Raw genomic sequence first — 4,514 nt, 5'->3', positions numbered from 1 at the left:
GTTGGTTGGGGGAAAGAGAGAGAGGGGAGAGAGACGGTTGATGATTTGGAGAGGAGAGGGGTGTGAGTTGATTTGTATTTTTGAAAGTGGGTTGATTTATATTTTTGAAAAGATTAGTGAGTTTTAAAAATATTAATCAAATCCATAATTAACTTAATCAAGTTTTTTAATTATGTTTAACCCTTTAAGTTGTTCAATATCATCATTCCTTTATTCAAGATTTACATAACACCTTTCCTTCAATTTTCTCTGGAAACTTGAAGTTTCTTTTTTACCCGTACTCTCTTTATATATAGCAGTCTTCTTCTCACTCTCACTCTATTTATTTAATGATAAAATATGGGAAACAATTTTGATGATGAACAACTGATGACCTATCTTCTCAAGTTTGTTTGTGGTGTTCCTTTTAAATCCCACCAAATTCAAATTGTGGACTTGTATTGAAACAATAAGCCTTTTCAATTATTCGACACCACCACCAATACTGTTAACAATGTCTTTACTCCATTGAAGAAGAAAAAAAAAAGGCAATGGTAAGAATATCAACAATGAAATTGTTGTTGGCGGCGGTGGCTCTTGGAAAGAACTCAACAATAGTAAGTCAATTTACGACATGAAACACTCAGTCATTGGATTCAAGAAAACCTTCCGTTTTGATGAAGGAACTCATGTCTTGAATATGAAAGAATATCGCCTTACTAATGGAACACTAACGGCGTTAACAAGAAGTCATCAAATTCGAAAAAACTACTTCGTTGTATGTCGCATTATGAGGAGTTCTAATTTATCTCATGCCAAGGATAATTTTGTTACCCAATATCTTTGTCCCAATACAAAATCAAGAAATTGCAAAATCGTCTACTCAATTTCAGCTTCAAGAAAATCAAGAAACTCTGAAATCGTCTACTCAATACCAGTTTCAAGGAAATACAAAAACTGCAAAATTGCAAGAAATTCCATCTGAGGGAAGGAGTACCACATCAGCCAAGTTAGTAATGCAACTCAATTACCGCTGATGAACTCCCCTGGAGAAGAATGCTCTGTTCCGTCTATTAGTTCGAATGATGATATTGCTCGTTACCATAGATAACTTGATGCCTATGCTGCAACTTTACTGGCATTCAATACTATTCCCTTATTACTACAGTACATTCCCCAACCCCAAGACGAGGATCATTGTATTCTTTTCTAGGAAGATTTTTATATTGGTCATACAGCATTGTGGGGTTAAGAGTTCGTGAGGGTGGATTCAATTAAGTCTTACAAATTTTTTTGCCGAAGTGTATATGTTTTATATTTTATTTGTCAATACATTTCAGTTTCGTTTACATCAGTCCTTTACTTTGTGGTTTAGAATTAATTTTTTACGATAATATTTCTTAAAGAGGTTTTGAACTCTGTAAAGAAAATTTGTACTGTTTGGATTAAGAGAGTAAGTTTATTTAATGGTTAGTTGCAAATCAAAATCAAGGCCCAGTAGCTTAGTTGGTTAGAGCTCATGCTGATAACGCGACGGTCGCAGGTTCCCTTTTTGTTATTTTTTCGTCATGCAGGCTGGTTCCCGGTCCATTTTTGGTCAAAGTTTTAGGTATATTGAACAATCTCCTATATTCATTTTTGGAATGCATGCTTTTGGGTGTTTAGGGTCTTGGTTTTGTTGTTTTATTGATTTTTGTTGTTTCAGATAGGTCAAGTGTAGTACTACTTTATGGTAGGGTTTTTTTTTTATAACAGGATATATAATATATAATTATCAAACATTAAATAGAGAGAATGTCATAGTGTCTTGAACACTAGCAAACGCAGAGATAGGTTGTCAAAAGTAGCTAAGTTATGACATATTTTACTAGTTACTAGTTTAGTAAAAGAAAGTCTTGAAGATCAGCTTCCATGACGGGTAAAGCATGCTTCGGAAGAGATAACAAAATATTCACATGATCCCCTTGTAACTTGGCAACCATCCGAGGCAAAAAGTCAGCGACACCATTTGCTTCTCGAAAACTATGGCGTAGTACTGGACTCCCCAATTTCTTCAGCAGCCACCTGCAATACCAAACAATGAAATTATATAATGGAGGTACTTTTTCAAGAATCATATATATTTTTGTCGAATCAACTCCAATTTTAATGGGGAAGAGATGTCGATCATGTGCTAGTTGTGATCCTTGGAGAAGCGCTAAAAACTCTGAATAGGTTGCATTAAGGGCTGCAAAGGAGCCTGAAAAATCCACTACCCATTTACCATCAGAGTTGCGGATGACACACACACTCCCCCCGGGCAATACCATAACGTGCTTCGTAAAAGAAGCATTCGTATTTAGTTTTAGAAAACCAGGAGGATTTAACCACCTAATATGAATAGGAATTGGGGTATCATCGGTGCTTTCACAGTCCGCTAGGAAGACGAATTCCATTACCCATTTCCCAACCAAAGAAACTGAAGGAATAGTAGTAGTATTCTTATGAACATAATTATTTCTAGTAATCCAAAGATGCCAAAGCGCAGAGGGGGGAATCGATCCAGTTATAGCTCATGGTAGAAGTGGGTGTACGCTAGGGGGAGGGGGAAATTTCAGCTTACGTAACACAGCTGCCAATGGTCATTGGAAAAATAGAGTTAAAGGGAATTTAGATCAAGATCCAACCAAAATTTTCTAGCAGTCTATAAAGATATGAAAAATAGATTCCTCATCACAGTGACAAGGGGGTCAGATGGAGGTATCCGCGATACTCAAAGAATAAAGATATTTCATAGTAGGAAACCAGTTGTGGGAGCAAAGCCAAAGGAAAAGATTATACTTACCAATGGTATTCAATTTCCAAATCCAGCCATAATTATAGGTTGTAGGAGCCGAAGTCTTCATAATGGGGATAACCTACTTGGTGGAGAAGAAGCCATTTGGTGAAGCTGCCCAATATAGAATACAACAGAAATTAAAGGACAATCAAGCTTGACGGAGGCAGGGCTAGTCATAATGTGGTCTGGGATATGAAAGGAGATTTTTGACCAGTTTCAATGATCAACATCTCAAAGATCTGCAAGTTTAAACCCATTTCTTCTTGGGTGTGAGAGGTACATAGATGATTTGTCCAAGGGTGGGGGTGTTTTGAATCCATCTACTGTACCATAAGTGAATAGCTTTCCCAGAACCCGGTTTCCAAGATATATTGGGGGAACAAATATTTCCTCCAAGAAGGATATTTTCCCATATAAAGTACTTATTGATTAATATACTAGCCCTAAGGGAGGTAGAATTATTAAAGAGCTGCCAAGAGAGGCTAGTGAGCAAAGAAATATTCTTAGTGTGCGCATCATTAAGGGGTCGTGTGGTTTAAGGTACAAAAATCAATAATTTCGGGATAAAAATTTTAATGCATGTTTGGTTGGCAATATTCGAGATAACTTATTTCGGAACTAATAAATAATACTGGAATAAGTTATCCACTCATTTGATGGGATAACAATCTCATCATTATTTATTCTTGAGATAAAATTAGAAAAGGACACAATTGTCCTCCAAATTCTTAGATTATCACTTTATATATATATATATATATATTACTTTATTTTTCTTATATAAAATATAAGGTATTTTTATAAAATCATGGACAAGTTATTAAAGTATGTTGACATATTCCCTTTCTAACTTAATACATGCTTAATTATTAAATAAAAAAATATTTTTATATTTAGTTAAAAAATATTTGAAAATTTAATTTTTAAAAAAAATATAATTCGACTCTCCAAATATTAGTGATACTAAATAATGAAAAATGAGAGTAATTCTTTTTCACATTTTTTTATGGTGAATTTTTTTAACAAAAAATGAGATTATCAATATTTTATGAAATTTAGAACAAAATAAGTAATTTAACATGAAATATTAGAGATTCATACACATTTAAGAAATATTTTATTTATGAATATAGAGAAAATGGTCAAAAGCCCCCCAACTTTTACCCCAAATCTCAACTACACACTTATACTTTGCGGGGGTCTATGACCCTTCTGAACTATTTTAAAGTGGAATTATTAACCCCTAAACGCTGACATGGCAAAAGAGTGTGTTTCACTCTTTTTAAAGAGAGTAAGAACGAATTTTTTTTATTAAAAAATTATTTTTAATATTTTTTATACAAATAATTTTAATTATTACTTTTCTTATTTATTTTCTCATGTCTTCTTCTTCTCTTTTTTAGAACAAAAATTCAAGAACTCATTAATGGAGTTCCTCATCTTCCTCATTTTCAATTTTATTTTCTCATCTTTCTTGAACTCATTAATGGTGAGGACTCATTAATAGTGTTCTTTGATAATTTAAAAAATGTTATTACCGAAAACAAGAAACACTTGAACTAAGGAAACAAGAAGATTTCTTCGATTAATGAATTCTTGAATGAGGAAGATGAAGAACTCCAATTCAAAAAACTTGAAAAAATTCAAGAACTCTGATTTTCTCTCTTTTTGTTCAAGATTCTCCATTAATGGCGAGCTCAAAGCTTTGAATTTCCAC

The 4,514-nt window shown here is 33.5% G+C and overlaps 1 long non-coding RNA gene across 1 annotated transcript; it reads right to left on the bottom strand.

Moving 5' to 3' along the window:
* Positions 1 to 1,738: 1,738 nt before the first annotated feature.
* LOC107855582 lies at positions 1,739 to 3,296 on the bottom strand. Its single transcript, XR_001670290.2, has 2 exons — positions 2,804 to 3,296; positions 1,739 to 2,043 (listed from the first exon to the last, which is right to left on the bottom strand). It is a non-coding gene; the product is annotated as an uncharacterized LOC107855582 (long non-coding RNA).
* Between the last annotated feature and the right edge of the window lie 1,218 nt (positions 3,297 to 4,514).

This window comes from Capsicum annuum, chromosome 4, assembly GCF_002878395.1.
Source record: "Capsicum annuum cultivar UCD-10X-F1 chromosome 4, UCD10Xv1.1, whole genome shotgun sequence".
NCBI lineage: Eukaryota > Viridiplantae > Streptophyta > Magnoliopsida > Solanales > Solanaceae > Capsicum > Capsicum annuum.
The sequence above is the reverse complement of the archived record's forward strand: the minus strand, read 5'-3'. Positions and strand labels throughout refer to the sequence as shown.